This window comes from Perognathus longimembris, chromosome 3 (genome assembly GCF_023159225.1).
Source record: "Perognathus longimembris pacificus isolate PPM17 chromosome 3, ASM2315922v1, whole genome shotgun sequence".
Classification (NCBI taxonomy): domain Eukaryota; kingdom Metazoa; phylum Chordata; class Mammalia; order Rodentia; family Heteromyidae; genus Perognathus; species Perognathus longimembris.
Window position 1 is genome coordinate 98,575,228 of NC_063163.1, and position 17,992 is coordinate 98,593,219.

Genomic DNA, 17,992 nt, shown 5'->3' on the forward strand with positions numbered 1-17,992 from the left:
CAGCCCACTGCAGATCAGAATATTGAATTTACCAAATCCTTAGGTTTTATTCCATACTTAAGTTTAGGAATTCTTGGCTTAGTACTATCGGATTGTCCACAGAACATATATAAGTACTCTAACAGATGGATAAATCTCAGAATGAAGTAAATCCTACTACATGATTACTTTCTTGATATATATATATATATATATATATATATACACACACACATACATATATAACATATATAATAGTATATTATCGAACAGAACAATATATAAATATAACACAATTATAAATATATAGTTATGTATATCTGTATTTACTATTTTATATATGTTGGCCTGAGATGGAAAAGATTGATACTTTACTATTTGTAAGTAGCCAAGAACCTTATAGTGAAATCAGACTATATTTCCAAAGTTGGTATTAGTGGTGACAGTATAGTATTACTTTTTTTTTTTTTTTTGCCAGTTCTGGGGCTTGAAGTCAGGGCCTGAGCACTGTCACTGGCTTCTTTTTGCTAAAGGCTAGCACTCTACCACAGCGCCACTTCTGGCCTTTTCTATATATGTGGTGTTCAGGGATCAAATCCAGGGCCTCATGTATACAAGGCAAGCACTCTTTCCACTAGGCCATATTCCCATACCTAGTATTAAGTGTTTCTTAAAAGTAAAAAAATTCTTCCAATTTTTTCACTACAGATGAATTCTATTTTATATACTCTGGGAAGAGAAGACAATGCACCCATGAGATGACAGTTTTCAAATAACACATCTATGTTTTGTGCCCAGATGACAAGTTCCGTCCAAGGGATTTTCATTAGGCTTTTTTGTTCATCATGAGTTCTCTTTGCAAATATACTTGAGATTCATCGATAGAACTAAATGTTGTACTTTGGGCTTGCATAGCTAGTTTTCATGCAATTTCATAGCAATTATTTGTTAATTAATTGAATTAGTGATTTACATATAATATTGTGATTACATTTGTCTTTCTACCTCGGTAGGTAATGATTTCTGTATCTATTAATTCATTCAATCATTGTTCTATTTGTTACTAGTACAAAGGTTTTTGTTGATATAGGACATTAGGTTTGCAAGTGCCACCTCAGGTTAACAACATCAAATTGTTTTATAGCCGCACCCTTGCTCATGTGGTATTCACATTGGCTATATTCATAGTTTCTCATCTGTGTGACTCCTCTTATGCTGTTGAGTGCTGTTTCCATGTGTTAAGTTTATCGGGTTTTTCACCTGTGAATTCTCTTATGATTTCTTAGAGAGAAGCAGTGTGTGAAGACCTTCCCACATTGGTTACATTTATAAGTTTTCTCCCCTGTGTGGGTTCTTTGATGAACACTAACATGTGACTTCCAGGTAAAAGACTTTCCACATTGGTTACATTCATATGGTTTCTTTCCACCTTTGTTATACTAATCAGACTTCTCTGGATATTTGTTGCAATGGTTAATAAGATCGATTTCCTTATTGAAAGTTTTCTCAGGTTCACTCCATGGACAGGGATGGTTTCCATTGTGTCCCTTCTGATGTCTACTGACTGTAGGTCTGAAGCAGAATGTTTTCTCCCATACAGTGCATTCAGGTGATTTCCTCACTCCCTGAAATATTTCTTGGCCAGTGAGAGCAGATTTACCATTGCATTCTCTGTATTCATTATGGTTCTGGGAATGTTCTCCCACACAAACACCATTATTTTTAAAGAATATGGTCTCTGAGTTTAATACCATACCTTCTTTACCACCTTGAAATACTGATGCTCATTTGGACTCTCAGAATGTTGAGTAAAATGTTTCATATGGCTGAGGGATTTTTCCACTACATGATAGACACCAGGCCTGGATCCAGCATGCATCTCTTCAGGCTCACTGTAGGGAAGCATGTTCTGACATGCAATGGATGCCTCAGTCCTCATTTCTAAGGAGTTCCCATTATTCCCACTCAGCACTGGCACGTGTATTGAGCTCACATTAGAAGCTCTAACTAATCTCACTGTTTCCTCCACAGCGTTGCTAAATCACGAAGCCAATTATCTGGAATTTCCCGGCAAGTCTTAAGTATGTCATCCATTCCTTGGACATCTAAAATGATGCATCCAAAAACAAGGAAAAAAAAACATGAATGAGATCCAAAGAGCTTTTAATGTAAAACTTACGAAATTTCCACACTTAATAATTATTATAGAATTTAAAATATCAATACTAGGAATTAATGAGAAATACATGCTTAACCCCTAAAGAATTATGGAAGAAATTCATACTAATATAATACAATGCAAAATAATGTTTTTCTGTTTTACTTGTTTTCTTTTACAGCAAAAGAAATAATTACTCAAATTACATAATTAAGAGTTTTATAGCAATAATTTTATGGTGAGTATTTACAATCTCCCATTAGCATTCAGTTAGTTACCCTTACAAATAAGTTTTGATATCGAAGAATACTTGCTGTGTTTTCTTCCTGTGTTCTGTGCTGCTTTTCTTCTCAACTATTAGGTTAGGAACAGCAATTTTTTAGGTTCATAGATCACAAAAGTGTTTTATAAAATCCTTGCCTTTCACCTACGCAGGAATAGTTCCTGTGAGTAAGGATTTATCCCCACATTTCTACAAGTCTCTAACTTCTCACCAAGAATTACTATAGGCATATGTGGGAATTTTTAAATCTGATTTCCCCCATCCTTCTGGGTGTCATCAAAATTACTTTACTGACACTCCTGACCCTCAGAACCATTGATGAGAAAGGATATTCCAAACCACCACTCAGGTAATCATGCTTGGTACACTAAAGGTTTTGTTTGTGAATACCACAATCATTGAGAAGCTCTTTTCCTTCTTCGTGGACAGCAATACTCGTGTCCTTCTGATTTGCTCAGACCTGCATAATGGTACAAAGCAGAAATGACACAAAGTGTACATTTCTCATATTCTTTTTTGTTTCAGAAATAGTATCACAAGGAGAAAGACATTTGCTAAATTAACTCTATTCCCACACAGAACTTAATATGTCTCCACATGAATTTTTCACTTTCCACTCCTTAGGACAAAGAATCACCTAATTCTCTGCCAAATACAGGACTCAGGGGAACGAGGAACATTACTGCTCAGTACAGCTCAACATGAACTTACCAACAGGGCTCTGTCTGCAACATCACTGTATAGGATGCATTCACTCACCCGTGGAATTCTTAGTTGGAGCTTCTCCCATCCATTGTTCTGTACCTTCCTCCAGCTTGACAATCAATTTGGGTTTAAAATCACAGTGCCCTGTTTAGAGGAAACAGTACAGACCCATTCCTCGTTCTGGATCCTCCCTGCTGTAATGACCTCAGAAATTATGGTATATAATGTTGCTCCTAAATCTAGTTTCTAATTTCTCATGAGCTCTATGGTTGAAGTTTCCTGTAAATAGAAGCTTTGGGGTTTTTTTCCTCATTGTTTCTGCTTGAACTCAATGCATGGCCAAGGTCCCTGAGCTCTTTTGCTCAAGGCTAGTGTTCTACATCTTTCAATAACAGTTTCCCTACTCCTTTTAGATTGGCTAATTGGAACAAAAGAGTCTGTTTCATGGGGACTCTTGCTCCTGGGGTGGTGTCAAACCTTGTTCTTCAGGATTCAATAGCTAGGATTACAGGTATGAAATGGTATGCCCAGTGCCAGCTCTTGATTTTAAATGTCCTTTTATACTGGTAATTTGCAGGACACACGTTCAGGAGTCATGCATTTTAGTCTAGATTATATATCCATCTATAACAATCATCTCAATTTCAGAACAGTCCCCTCTTAATAAAACATATGTCAGAAAAGTTGCCAAACTGTGGCTATTTACTTCTTGAAGAATAAAAATATAATTGCCTCTGGAGTAATATCATCAAGAGGAGGATTTTCTTTGAAAGAAGTAACACTTCCCGTGGACTGGATTCTTACTTCTAAATAGCATTAACACTTTTATATATATTCACAGTTCTACTAAAAACAAAGCACTTGACCTTGTGTGTCAATGTGACTTTTGTTTGGTTTTTGTTTTATTTGTGAGGCCTGGGGCTTGAAATCAGGGCCTGAGCACTATCGCTGGCCTCTTATTGCTCAAGGCTAGGCTTGCACTCTGCCACTTGATCCACAGCACCACTTCCAGCTTTTTCTATATATGTGGTGCTGAGGAATCGAACCCAGGGCTTCATGTATAGGAGATGAGCACTTTGCCACTAGGCGATATTCCCAGCCTGTCAATGTGACTTTTGCTCACCCAGAGCACCAGGTTGCTGTAGGTCTCCAGCACTACATCTCTGAGCAATGTCCAGGTCCTGCCACTCCTCCCAGCTGAAGTCCATAGCCACATATTCAAAGGACATGGGCTTCTGTAATGGCACATTTTCATCAAATAAATTATCCCTGAGTCATGAGAAGATCAAGTCTGGAATTTTATTCTTCTTCATATATGCTTTTCTCTTACATAAAATGTTTGGAACTTGTTCCATTATCTATATATAGAATAAAGAAAAATTTATGTAGAAATATTTGGCTCTATTTTACTAATAGAAAGTTTCCCTAATATATCAGACCATTTCTCTGTTATTAGCAATAGAGACAAGAGAATTCTGAGGTGTACAAGTCTGGCATGACAACATTAAGGCTAATTCTTCTGAAGCTTCATGCTTCAGCCTAAGGATGGTCCTTGTTCTGTACATAAGATGTTTGGTTACTGTTTTAGGAACAAAACATTCAAATTAGCCAAGCAGATAAGAGCTAACACATAATGAGGTTTTCAAAGGAGTATATGAGCCCTTGCATGTATATGAATGTCACAGATTCTACCAAACATGGCATCTAAATACTTGAAAAAAGATGACATCTCTATTAAATATGCAGTTTGCAAACCAACTGTCAGTTTTCTATGAATAATACAGTATATAGAAGAGGGTGGGAAAATAGCTTTGTGGTTGACTGCTTGCCTATCATGCATCAACCCCTGGTTGAATAAAGCAGTATCACATAAACAGAAATGACAAGTAGTCTCATTGTGGCTCAAGTGGTAGAGTGCTTTTCTTCAGACAGGGCAGCTCAGGTAGAGTGCCCAGGCCCCCAGTTCAAGACCTATTACTGGAAAACAACAACAACAATGAAGACAAAGCCAACTTTTCCCACAGGATTTAAATTGGAACAGATATCAGAGGTTATTTACAGTATATAGAAGAATGTTTGCAGGTTACATTACAGGAAGGATGCCTGCTGGTTACTTGTAAGAAAAATAGGAAATATCAGATTATTCAAACATGTAATAAGTAAGGAAATTACCATCATAAACATAATCACAATATAAATATAGTATGGATACACAGAAAAATACATAAGTATAAATAGACAAGTGGCACTGTTTGACATTACCAAAAAATCCCACAATATCTGAAGAAATCGTATCCAAAGAGACATACATTAAATACAGAGAAATCAAAAGACACAAACAAATTAATACAAAATACCGTAGGAAAAATGAAGAATGAAAAATACAAATACACATAGTCTGTAAGGAAATGAACATCAGTATAAATGGTATGAGCACTGATACAGACCACGGATAATAAGAGACAGATCATATATCTCCATAGTAAAAGCTTCATGCTCAATATCAAAGTTTCAAAACACATAAATTAAAGGTCTTTTTGTTAATATGCCATTGTTATTGGAGAACATTAATTCTCTTAATAACTCATAGAACAACAAAAGTCAGTGGGGAGACACTTATTGACGACATTGTCATAACCTAAAGACAGTAATAAAGCACAGTTGTGTGACATTTACCAAGACAAACAGAATGAAAGTAAAAATAGGGCTGGGGATATGGCCCAGTGGCAAGAGTGCTTCGTCATATACATGAAGCCCTGGGTTCAATTCCCCAGCACCACCTATATAGAAAATGGCCAGAAGTGGTGCTGTGGCTCAAGTGGCAGAGTGCTAACCTGAGCAAAAAAAAGAAAAAAATAAAGAAGGCAGGGACAGTGCTCAGGCCCTGAGTCCAAGTTCCAGGACTTGCAAAAATAAAAATAAAATGAACTGTTGTAGACGTGGGAGGAGGAGAAGGAAAAGGAGGAGGAGGAGAACAAGAACAAGAAGAACATGAAGAAAAAGAAGAAGAACAACAACAATAACAGCAAGAAGCAGAAGAACAAGAACAACAACAAGAAAGAAAGCAGAACAACAAGTATCTCTGTATCTTCTCTGAGTACATTGGAAACTGTATACTGGTATTTGCACTTGGAAAGTGAAAGGGAATAACAATATGGAGAGACACAGACTACAAAAAGGCAAGTGACTACAAAAGCAATACTTGCGTGCTGGGGATATGGCCTAGTGGCAAGAGTGCCTGCCTCATACACGAGGCCCTGGGTTCGATTCCCCGGCACCACATATACAGAAAACGGCCAGAAGTGGCACTGTGGCTTAAGTGGCAGAGTGCTAGCTTTGAGCAAAAAGAAGCCAGGGACAGTGTTCAGGCCCTTAGTGCAAGCCCCAGGACTGACCAAAAAAAAAAAAAAAAAAAAAAAGCAATACTTGTAAAACTGTTTGGTTTAAATGAACTGAACCACTCATGGTGGGGGGGAAGAGAAAGGGAGAGGTGGGAATGAGGGAGGAGATAACAAACAGTACAAGAAGTGTCTCCAATGCCTATTGATGAAACTGTAACCTCTCTGTACATCAGTTTTACAATAAAATTTTTAAAAATTTATAAAAAGAAGAAAGTAAAAATAAACCTCTAGACACACTTAAGAGAAACTGACAGGAAAAATAAAGCTATAGAATATTAATACATTAAAATTATATTATATATTTCCAGTAACCTATGCGTGAAATAAACATAGGGAGTTTGGAATGGATCTGGAACAAAATATACCCAAGCACTGTGATTTTTCCTATATTAAAAATGACTACCCTTCAACTGTGAGAGAAAAGCAAATGTTGTCCTTATGCATGCTGAGTTCACATGTAATACCTCCTGGAGTGTGTAGGTAGGTATGGCACAGAACTCAAGGAATATAGGGTGAAACTGTGGCAGTCACTGTATACAGTTGAAAGTCAACTCTACAACTTGTGGGTCAAGACAGGAGTGAGTGAGTATGAGAGTAACAAAACAACATATGTCACAGTATAAAAAGAAATGCAGGGGCTGGGAATATGGCCTAGTGGCAAGAGTGCTTACCTCATATACATGAAGTCCTGGGTTCAATTCCTCAGTAGCACATATATACAAAATGGCCAGAGTGCTATCCTTGAGCAAAAAAGCAAGGGTCAGTGCACAGGCCCTGAGATCAAGGCCCAAGACTTGCAAAACAAACAAATAAAAACAAAGACAAGCATCAAATAGTCAAACCTGCCACAAACAGGTGGCCAATGAGATTACAAAGAAAAGAAAAGAAAGGAAAAGAAAAGAAAAAAACGCACTAATTACCTGACTCATGGAATTGTAATCTCTATACACAGCCTCTATAATACCAATGAATTAAACTAATTATATAAAAATTCATCCATCAAATTGTGCTACCCAAGGCTATGTGATTACTGGAGAAAATAAGAAAATGTACCAGATTAGAAGGACAGTTCCAATTATTAGAAATAAAATGCTACACTTAATTTGGTTTTTTTGTTTGCTTTTATTACCAGTCCTGGGGCTTGAACTCAGGGTGTGAACATTGTTGCTGGCGTCTTTATTGCTCAAGGATAGCACTCTACCACTGCAGTTAACTTGCTAATAAACAGGTTGAAGGCATGGTTCAGGTGAGGTTCAAGTAAAAGAAACACCACAAAGCAGTCATGGGATTGAACTGATGAGCTTTTGAATAAACACAACTGTAAAGTCTACTAGTTTTCCTTTGGGAAATGGGCACTAACAAGAAATATGTACCAAGAGTACTTTAAGAACCTATGGCTTACTCATTCCTGTAGAATATTTGAAGGTGTTTGTGACCACACTATTTCAGTCACTCCAGTAAAGCTTCATTAAAACAGTTTAATATTATTAAAGAGGATGTGGTTTCTGATTAGTTGCCAGCAAACCCTCACTTTCCCTGAGAAGTGACTTCCTGGGAGTGATTGAGTCACATAACAAGTGTGACCACGTTTTCATCACATAAAGAAAAAATGCCCAATCAACCTACAGGGCTGGGAATGTAGCTCATCTGTACAGTGCTTGCTTAGCATGCATGAATCCCTGGGTACCATCCCATAGCACCACATAATAAGGAAAAAGCAGAGGTGGTGTAGTGGCTCAAGTGATAGTCTTGAGGCCAGAGAGGCTCAGGGACAGAACCCAGCCATTGAGTTCAAGGCTGACAATCAAACAAAGGAAAGAAAACCTAGAGACCAATTGAAGCAAATCTAGATAGAATGTAAAATTTTATCAGCTACATAATATACAATCCAACTTTGTCTTATTTAGGTATGTTTTCTTGAAGCTGAATATACTTTTCCATTTTAAATCTCAGACCCCATTAAGTTCATAAAATGGAATGTAAAACTAAGTGAGAAATCAAAAGCAACTCACCTGAGATCCATCCATTCTGTGTTGCTGTTGACAATGAACAGAATATTCTGGAAGCAAGGTTGGGAAAAAAGGCAAATGAGGTAGTCAGGAAAGGAAATATTGGAAATTTGCCCCCAGAATTTCCTGAAAATATTATACATTGGCTGGAAAAAAATAAAGACTTTTTAAGGGAGAAGAATCTTCTGGGTTTCCATTAGATCGTTTCAACTGTCCAATAAACACAAACCTAAGTCCATTAGTTAGTAGATAGCTATTATAAAAGCAATTGGTGAAAACTTCAGTGTCAGAACAGTCTTAAAAATGCCTCAGTGCTAATCTTCCTAAACACAGTCATATGAAAAACCTGGGCTTTTCTCCTGGACATACATGGCATAACACAAATCTGAACCAACCATCCTCACTCAAGCAACCAAATGATTAAAGTCACATGTTACTGAAACAATATCAACACAAAATACCAAGCTGAGTACACCTGAAAATGGAGTTCCATAAAACTTAAAACAAATTAATTGGCTGTGTGCCCTTGCCAGTAGAATATGATTGTGGATTACAGAGGAAATGCTAGTATTCCAGTTTTTTAACACCAGTATGGAAGATGGAAACTCAAAATACACTGTGAATTTCTACAGTGTTGTACAAAAAAAGAAAGAAAATCTACTCTGTAGCCTTTAGTGAGGGTATTTTTGCTAAGAGATAATATGAATCACTTGAAAACAATATTGTATATTACTGTTGGGTTTTGATATATCACAAGAATATGTTCTTACTTAAACAAATTTAAGTGGATGGGACTATGGCTCAGTGTCGAGTGCTTGCCTGGCATGCATGAAGCCCTGGGATTGATTCCTCATGAACGGAAAATGCCAGAGTGCTGCTGTTGATCAAGTGGTAGAATGCTGGCGTTGGGAAAAGAGGCTGAAGGACATTGCCTAGATCCCAGAGTTCAAGCCTAGGAGTGGAAAGTAAAAAAAAATTGAAATAAATTCATTGTAGGCTAAGTGTCCATAATCAATGCTTGAGATCAACGGTGTTATTGATTTCGGGGTGGGATACCTTCCTTCTCTCCGGATTTGGACTATCTTCTTACTCACTAGTGATTTGTAAGGGCTAACCTAAGATCCTGAGTGACTAAATATAAGTTTAAGTGTTAAAATTATAACAGCTTCTAAACCCTGGTAATGACTCCATGCTAGAGGGATGCACTCTCAACCCATGAGACTAGTTTTTTGTAGCTTGACATTTAAAAATAAAGGGAGCTCTTGTTCCCCTCTGTACCTAGATAGTAACCATGGTAACAGACAGTAAAAATGATCATAATCATAGACTATAGAAATAACCATAAAAGTAGTAGAAATGCCATGGTAACTGTTGGGTTGGTTTACTTCTGATGGAGTACTGGATTGTTGTAGCCCACTAAAGCTTGCTTAGTGGTAATGGGAAAACATGGTAGCAATTGTTAACATAAAGTTGGCACTAGGTCAGCATGACTGTAGAATTCTGCTTCTGTAAATGGTTTGCAAAACCCATTTGTGACTTGCTCTATGCCTGCTTTAAGCCCCTGCATCAATGCTACATGACCACCTGCTGTCAGTTCCTGATACCAAGACCAGTTCCCATTATCAAAGCCAAAATAGATGTCTGAAATGGAAGATAGCCAATAGAAATAGGACAAGGCTAGCTTGCTAAATACCATCCAATCAAGAGTCTTCCAAGTTGGAAATACCCTGCCCCTGTTGTAATCACAATAAAAACCCTGCCTATCTGAGGGCCAGGGGTCTCAATCCAGATCTGCTGTGTCAGTGACAGTTGAGAGTCCAGGCTTGCAATAAAGACTCTTGTGCATTTGCATCGGAATCGGCTCCTTGGTGGTCTTTGGGGACCTGAAATCTGGGTATAACAGACTAAACAGTTCTGCTTAAAAATTTAAAGTTTTCTATTGCACATTATTGTATTAGACACTTGAATTATTTTAATTTGTCTAAAAGTTTAATATAGTTCTTTTTAGAAGAAAATGTCCTAAGAATTTCTGGAATCCCACTTTGAAGAAATCAAATCAGAATTACTTTTTTTTTTTTTTGGCCAGTCCTGGGCCTTGGACTCAGGGCCTGAGCACTGTCCCTGGCTTCTTCCCGCTCAAGGCTAGCACTCTGCCACTTGAGCCATAGCGCCGCTTCTGGCCGTTTTCTGTATATGTGGTGCTGGGGAATCGAACCTAGGGCCTCGTGTATCCGAGGCAGGCACTCTTGCCACTAGGCTATATCCCCAGCCCCCAGAATTACTTTTGAGGGAGGGTACACACCTGGCTGTAGGTAATAAAGATACCAGGCTAGTCAGTGCCCCTGACTGACATGTCCTGTGCTGCTGATGTCATAGTGCTTGCCTTTATGGGAGAAGAGGAAGAAGATCGCGGGCACCTGTCCCTGTGATGGCCCTTTTCCTTTCTGTGCTTCTTAGCAGCATCTGAATGATCACCAAATGTGCTCTGAGGTGGAGAATGGCATGTTTTTCTCTTATGGCTGTGTCTATTTGAATATTTCAAGGCATCTGTGGTATACCTGGCCTAATGTGGGGGGAAGCCTGATTGTGGTGTCTTTGAAGGTGCTCACTGGCCTGTGGGACAGTTTCAGGACCTCGAGGTGCATGTTCCCAAGTGAGTCCACCCCTTGTAATGTCTTCTGGGACTGTGTGATCTAGACCATGACTGCTTTTGCGATCTTGACTAACTCACTTTGCTGCCTTTTCTTATACCACTTCTTAAATAGCTTTTGGAAGTCTGCGGTCTGTCTCTAGGTTCGTTTTTGTCCATCTTCACACTGATTGAGACTGGGGACTTCTCTTCCTCCATTCCTTTTCTAGGTGACAATGGCTTGGAGTCTGGTGACAATTTCCCAAGGTGTACAGAGCCAGGGTCCCATCTTATTACTGTCCTTCTGCTTTTGACTTTGCTTCAAGACTACTGGTTTCTCTATTTCTTGTTCTAGTAATTCATAGTGTGATTATTACCTTGTATAGAGCCAGAGTATCTGAATGTAGATATTCTGAATCTCATATTTGATAGTTCTAAAAAGAAGGGACCAATGGGCATGCAAATGTACACACACACACACACACACACACAACACAGGATGGTCTCCGGTTGGAAAGGAACAAAAACATTGGTCCATAGACTATCATGTAATTCCTTGCAGTGTGTACTAGGGTTTGATTATGTTTACTTTATAAATATGAAGATACATAACAATGATCTTATTAGTGTGCTTGGCAGGAGGCAGAAGCACAACTACTTCAGCATGCTCAGCACAGTCTTGACAAATTTTTGTTTGTTATGAAGGTAGTCAAGCACCAGAGGGTTGGTAGTCCTTTTTCCTCTTGCCTGAGGTGGTTCAGTACATTCATTTTCCTTCTTATCCTCCAGAGAACCTCTTCAATTTTTGATGCTAGATTAATAAAGGGTAACCGTCTCCAAACAGGGCTTGACAATAGACAAGGAATAGAAAAGTTGTGAATAAATGCATGGCTCATTGCCTTTTTGGAATACAGTCCTGGATGATGAACTCACATTCCAGGATGTGCAATTTCTTCCACTGGGCAGGTCCAACTGGTCCATATTTTTGAGACAAGGACCTTTCCCTGTTGTACTTTTACTATGTGAAATTCCTATAACATCCTAAAATGATGCTCATTTCAAACTGACCCAACATATTACATTTTGAATGAAGTTCATTGAGAAATGATTGCTTAATTAGATGTCAGGACTTAATCCAATATGTGAGCTCAAATGGTGGGATATTTTTAGCTATTCAGGATACATTGCTACCAGTGTCAGACCATAATTTTCATGACAGAAAAGCTACCGATGTCATTCACTAGATTTTTTTTCAGACTAATTATGATCTGTGGGGGATGGATAAAACAAGAAAATACCTTATAAAGTTGTTATACAGAGAAATCACAGCCAATCTTTGTTTCTCCACTAATATGTAAGTAGACTTAGGATCACACATAATGTAAATTTGATTTCATTTCTTTTAATATATTTTGACTCAGCATTTAACTATTATCCAATCTTAAAATAGCTAAAAGCTATGAGAAGAGTTTTTGTTAACTCCCTAATTAATTGAGTTTTCATTGAACACTGATGTTCGAAGGGTAATTAATAGTCCTGCAGAATCAGTCATAAAGGTGAGAGTTCCTTTGGAATTCCTATAGGAGAGACAAACATCGCTGTTGCTAGGAATGACCTTTCACAGTTTCAATTACTGTAACTGTCCAAAATATGTATCTAGCATATGTACCTCATGCATATTTTACCTCTCTAATTTGAACTGTTTTTGTATTAAACGCCTATTAATCTCTTGTGTGTCATATGTAATTTTATCCATGTCTGCACTGTGTGTAGACATGCACATGGGTTTAGCTTTCCTGTTCTAGAGAGATTCAGTTCCACAAATAAAGCTGGGACACTAAAACAATGACATATTGGAAATTTGGTCCATAAGACTAAGGTATCCTTCTAGTAATATTTACCAATTTCATTCATCAACAAATGAGATTGGATGATGGCGCCGTCACAGTAGGGAGGCACCCCTACTTGCTCCAACTGAATAGCGAGCTGGGAACTCCAACACCCAACACCCCATCAAGAACCCAGCAAAACCAGCAGCCAGAAGCAGTGGAGATTCACAGGAATCACAAAGGAGTAAAAAAGAAGAGCCAAACACCTACACGGAGCGGGAGAATCTCTGGGGCACCCTCCCCCCACCAGCCAATCCTGGCCCGAACAGGGACAGGCTGGGAAAGGGGAACCCGGTGATCAGCAGACAGGCTGCCGGGAGCACAGAATCCAGACAGCAGGACCCCACGGACACTAGGGAGGGTGCGGACCAAGACATATGACGGTGGCGACGAGAAGTTTGGGTCCACACCAGGATCGGACAGACGGTGGCTGGGGAACCCAGCATGGCAGAAGCGGGGAGCCGGGGGTGTCACCATGGCACTTCGCCACCCCCTGAAGGACCAACAGCTGCGCGGGACATACACAATCCAGGATCAGTGAGTCCCCCACTACCCCCCCCAACAGGAGACCAGCTATCAGAGACCCAATCCCTACCAAGAAGCTAGATCTCCCTCCCTCCCCCTCCCCACCCCGAGGGAACAAAGAACCCCCAAATCAGGCAGGAAGCTCCCATCAGGCTCTGGGAAGTCACAGGAATCTAGCAAGGGAAGGGTGGAGCAGCCCCAAGGCCGCACAGGATCCTGAACTGGCTGAATCAGCCCTGCCCCCTTCCCAACAGGGGCTGGGGGATGGCCGGCAGTGCAAGCCCCATTCAAGGCGCCTGGACCTCCCAGACTCTTACAACTAAAATCACAGGCTCTGGTGGGCAATACCAGCACAGCAGGAACACCTGGGCCTGATCACGCCCCCCCTCGCAGGGAAGGTGAGGTCTGAGGGCACTAACCCACACCCAGACAGTTGATCCCACCCACCACAACCCAGGGCTCGCTCTGGGAGGCATACCCCGCTAAAGTGGATGGGGCCACAGCACCAGCGCCTTTTGTAGCGGGCGCACAGCGCACAGGTGGGAGGGGCCCCCAGTGACAACGACCGCTCTGGTAGGTGTACCCCGCACAGGTGGGCAGGGCCACAGCAGTATCACCTGCTCTGGTAGAAGCGCCTACACAGGAGGGAGGGCAGAGCTGTAAACCAAACCTGAGAAGCCACCACAGATCTCCAGATGTGCAAATCACAAAGAAACATAACACAGTTCATCAAAGAGCAAGCCAACTCGCCAGCTCCAAAAAGTAGCACGACTGAAGAGGAGATGGAGACTAAAAAAGCAAATGAGGCCATGTTAACAGGAATGATGGAAAGCATCAGAAATAAAATCAGAAAACAATTCCAGGAGTTTAGAGCGGAAATCTTGAAGGACACCCAGGAAGCCAAGAAAGAAATAGAAGCAAAAATGGATACAATGCAAGCCTCCTTTAAAGAAATGGAAGCAAAAATGGATACAATGCAAGCCACCTTTAAAGAAAATCTCCACATCCTGAGAATTGAAATGCATGAAAAAATAGATTTAAAAAACAACTTTTTAAAGGAAGACATTTCCATGATCAGAGCTGATCTGACAACTATAAATAGCTCTCTGACATCCATAAACTCCACAATTGAATCCACAGCACAAAGAATTGACCATATGGAATCCAGAATCTCTCACCTGGGTGATGAAGCAGCCGACAACAACCAGAAAATGATCACACTCCAAGAAACGGTGAAGCTTCAGGGCAGACTAATCCAGGAACTAATGGACAAAGACAAGAGATATAAACTGTGCATAATTGGAATAGAAGAAGGAGCCGAATACCAGAGCAGAGGGTTTAAACATGTTCTCAATAAAGTTATTGCAGAAAACTTCTCCAATCTCACAAGGGACCCCATCCAGGTAACCGAAGCCTATAGGACACCTGGCAGGTCAGACCCCAGAAAAGGCACCCCAGGGCACATAATATTCAAGACTTCAGATCTCAAGATTAAAGAGCAAATTCTGAATTCAGCCAAAGCGAAGAAAGAAATTTTCTACAATGGAAGAGGATTCGAATAACAGCAGACCTATCCACACAAACTTCAGGCCAACAATATGCAACCTCAGATCAAATATCCATTGAAATTGGAGTTCACATTCGAAGGGAAAACCAGATCTTTCCACACCAAAGAGGAGCTAAAGGTGTATGTGAATAAAAAAACAGCCCTACAGTGAATTCTAAGAGGGGAGCCCCACCCAACAGAGATCGTACAAGACACACAGACAGAAACAGAAAGAAACTACTATAGCCAAAGCCCAACAGAAAGAACAGTTCACTAAAGACAAGAAAAAAAAAATAGGAAAAAACAGCCCAACAAGAAAATGGAAGGAGAAAAAACACCCTTATCCTTGATCTCTTTAAATATAAATGGTTTAAACTCTCCAATAAAGAGGAGCAGACTAGCAGGATGGATCCGCAACAAAAAGTTGACAACTGCTGCCTACATGAGACCCACCTTACAGCAAGAGACAAAACCAGGCTCCAAATGAAAGGATGGAGCAAGATCTACCAAGCAAACACACTCATCAAAACGGAAGGTGTAGCCATCCTGATCTCAGACAAGCTGGACTTTTCATTAAAATCAACTCAAAAAGACAAAGAAGGACACTACATATTAATACAAGGAAAAATCCAGAATCAAGAAATCACGGTGATAAATGTATACTCACCGAACAAAAGAGGCCCTATATATGTCAAGCAAATTCTCACAGAATTACAGAACAAGATAGACGCAAACACAATCATAGTGGGTGACCTTAATACCCCACTCTCTCCAAGAGACAGATCCAACAGCCAGAGGATCAGCAAGGGACCTGAGGACCTTAGTAACACCATATCCCAAATGGATCTGACAGACCTATACAGAATCTTCCACCCTACAGAGACCCAATACACATTCTTCTCAGCAGCCCATGGATCATATTCCAAAATAGACCACGTCATAGCCCACACACAGAACCTGAGCAAATACAAAAGTATTGACGTCATCCCATGTATTATATCAGATCACAGTGGAATAAAGGTAACCACACTCTTGAAGGCTAAACCCCACACTGCTATCCAACACTTGGGCCAAAGACCAAATTAAAGATGAAATCAACGAATTCATAAGCCACAATGACAGTGAAAACACATCACAAACCTATGGGACACAGCTAAGGCAGTACTGAGGGGCAAGATCATTGCCCTCAGCACTCACATTAAAAGAATGGAAGCAGAGCAGGTGAATAACCTCACGATGAAACTAAAACAACTGGAGAAACAAGAAATGATAGAATCTAAAACGACTAGAAGGAGAGAGATTACAAATATTAAAGAAGAGATAAATCTGATTGAAAATAGAAAGACCATTCAACAAATAAATAAGACTAAAAGCTGGTTCTTTGAGAAAATAAATAAAATTGACAGACCTCTTGCAAGACTTACAAAAAAAAAAAGAAGAGACTCATATATGTAAAATCAAGGATTCCACCGGAAAAATTACAACAAGTACACACGATATTCAAACAATCATAAGGAGCTATTTCCAAAATCTCTACTCAGCAAAAAAACAATAATTTTACAGAAATGGATCAATTCTTACACAAGTACAAACTGCCCAAACTGAACCAAGAAGAAATAAATCAACTAAATAAACCAATAACTTACAGTGAGATACAGGAGGTAATCAAGAACCTCCCAAAAAGAAAAGACCAGGCCCAGATGGATTCACCAACAAATTCTACAAAACCTTTAGTGAGGAGCTAATACCAATACTCCTCAAACTCTTCTGCGAAATAGAAACAGAGGGAGAAATCCCAAACTCATTCTATGAAGCTAATATCATACTCATTGCAAAAACAAGCAAAGACCCAACAAAAAAAGAGAACTACAGACCAATATCACTAATGAACACAGATGCAAAGCTCCTCAATAAAATATTAGCTAACAGGATCCAGAAACTGATCAAGAAAATCATACATCATGACCAAGTAGGCTTCATCCCACAGTCACAAGGATGGTTCAACATCTGTAAATCAATCAACGTAATTCACTACATAAACAGATCTAAAATTAAGAATTACATTGTTAGGTTCAACATCCGTAAATCAATCAACGTAATTCACCACATAAACAGATCTAAAATTAAGAATTACATTGTTATCTCAGTTGATGCCCAAAAAGCCTTTGACAAAATACAACATCCATACCTATTAAAAGCTTTGGAGAGAACAGGAATAGATGAAACATTCCTCAAAACAATAAAAGCCATATACAACAGACCAACTGCTAATATCATATTAAATGGAGAGAAATTTAAATCATTCCCCCTAAACTCAGGAACAAGACAAGGATGCCCACTCTCCCCACTTCTTTTCAACATAGTGTTGGAATCCTTAGACCTAGCAATAAGGCAAGAGGAGGACATCAAAGGGATCCACATTGGCAAGGAAGAAATCAAGTTATCCCTACTCGCAGAAGACATGATCTTATATCTCAAGGACCCAGAAAACTCAGTACCAAACTCCTACACCTAATAGACCAATTTGGCAAAGTAGCAGGATACAAAATCAATCCACAAAAGTCAGCAGCTTTTCTGTACACCAGCAATAGACAAACAGAAAAGGAAATTATGGAAACAATTCCATTTACAGTAGCCAAAAAAAGAATAAAGTACCTAGGGATCAACTTAACCAAGGACATGGCGGACCTATTTAATGAAAACTATAAAAATCCAATAAGGGAAATCAAAGAAGACACGGAGATGGAAAGACCTCCCATGCTCATGGGTAGGCAGAATCAATATAGTGAAAATGGCCATATTGCCCAAATTGTTATACAAATTCAATGCAATACCTATCAAAATCCCAGCCACATTCTTCACTGAAAT

The 17,992-nt window shown here is 39.4% G+C and overlaps 1 pseudogene; it reads right to left on the minus strand.

Moving 5' to 3' along the window:
* Window positions 1-2,815: 2,815 nt before the first annotated feature.
* LOC125349730 lies at window positions 2,816-12,060 on the minus strand (annotated as a pseudogene).
* Window positions 12,061-17,992: the final 5,932 nt, after the last annotated feature.